Source organism: Myotis brandtii, unplaced genomic scaffold (assembly GCF_000412655.1).
Source record: "Myotis brandtii unplaced genomic scaffold, ASM41265v1 scaffold160, whole genome shotgun sequence".
NCBI lineage: Eukaryota > Metazoa > Chordata > Mammalia > Chiroptera > Vespertilionidae > Myotis > Myotis brandtii.
In genome coordinates, this window is record NW_005355833.1 from 2,531,204 (window position 1) to 2,532,462 (window position 1,259).

The window sequence follows — 1,259 nt, forward strand, 5'->3', positions numbered from 1 at the left end:
GGGGGGTGGTGGAGGCGGGGAGGTGCTCAGGAGCCACAACAAAGCCACCATCCCAGGCCCCTGGAGAACCAGTGCAGGAACTGGCTGTGGGAGCTGCAGGCTCTGCAGCTTTTGCTTTGGAAAAGCAGCAGGAACGATGCAGCGAGTTCTGAGTTGCACACCAAGCATGACACATTCTTTATCTCATGGAACCCCACAACGCTTCTGGTATCCCCACTTTACAGAGCGGGGAACTGAACCTCAGAGAGGGCGGCCCTTGCCCTGGCTCACACCATAGGGAAGGGGGGTCTGGGACCTGCCCCTGGTGTGTCTGGCCTGGCAGTGGACGACTGAGCAAGCTGTGTGCTTGCTTTTTCCAGAATGCCCTCCCAGCCCCGTGCCAGAGCCCCCGTGCAGAATTCAGTTCCTTTGGGCTTTTTAGATGTTATTAAAATGTAGATTAGCCTGGGAGAGGCAATGCCTTCAGTGGGTGGCATTGACTGATAGATGGCAGGACCCTAAGTAAGGAAAGAAGGAGAGGTCCCTGAGGGGGGAGTGAGGCCAGAGGGGACCGCTGGCTCCAGGAGCAGGTTTTGCCAGGAAATGGGAGTGGAGAAAGGTCTGCCTAAGGGGGCACAAGTGGCCAAGCAAGACCTGGAGCTCCCTTGGGTTCATGGCAGGCTCCGGGTGGATGAGTTTCCGTTCAGTGGGTTTTTCTAGGCTTCTAGTAGAAACCAGGCCAAGGACTGATTGAAAAGTGGGTGGTGGGGGGAATTCCAGAAAGGAGACTTTGAGAGCTCAGCCTAGATGACAGGGGGCACCTGAATGGGGAGGCTTGGTCCCCCAAGTGACCGGCCAGGAGTGCCCCGCTCTGAGGCTTGGTCATGGCAGAGGCAGGCGGAGCGACTGCTGAGGTTCTTCCTGCTCAGCCAGGGGACTGTGATTACCGAGATCTGGCAGCCGCGTGTCTTACGTCCAGGCCACCACTCCGGCCTCCGAAGTGGCCTGTGAACCCCACTCTCCCTCTTGGAAGCCAAGGAGAGCCGGCCCTCTTGGCACCCTGGGCTGAAGGCGATCTGTCCCTCTTTTGTTTCTCTGAAACCATTAGAAGGGCCTCTGGGTTGGGAGCCTGGGTTGCTAAGAGCTTTCTGCTGGCCAGACCTTATCACAGGCTTGAGAAGTCTCTAGGCAAAGTTTTCCCTGGAACTCTGGGAGGGAGGGAGGGAAGGAAGGAGGGAAAGAAGGTGGAGGATGGAGGGTGGAGGGTGGAGGGAAGGAGT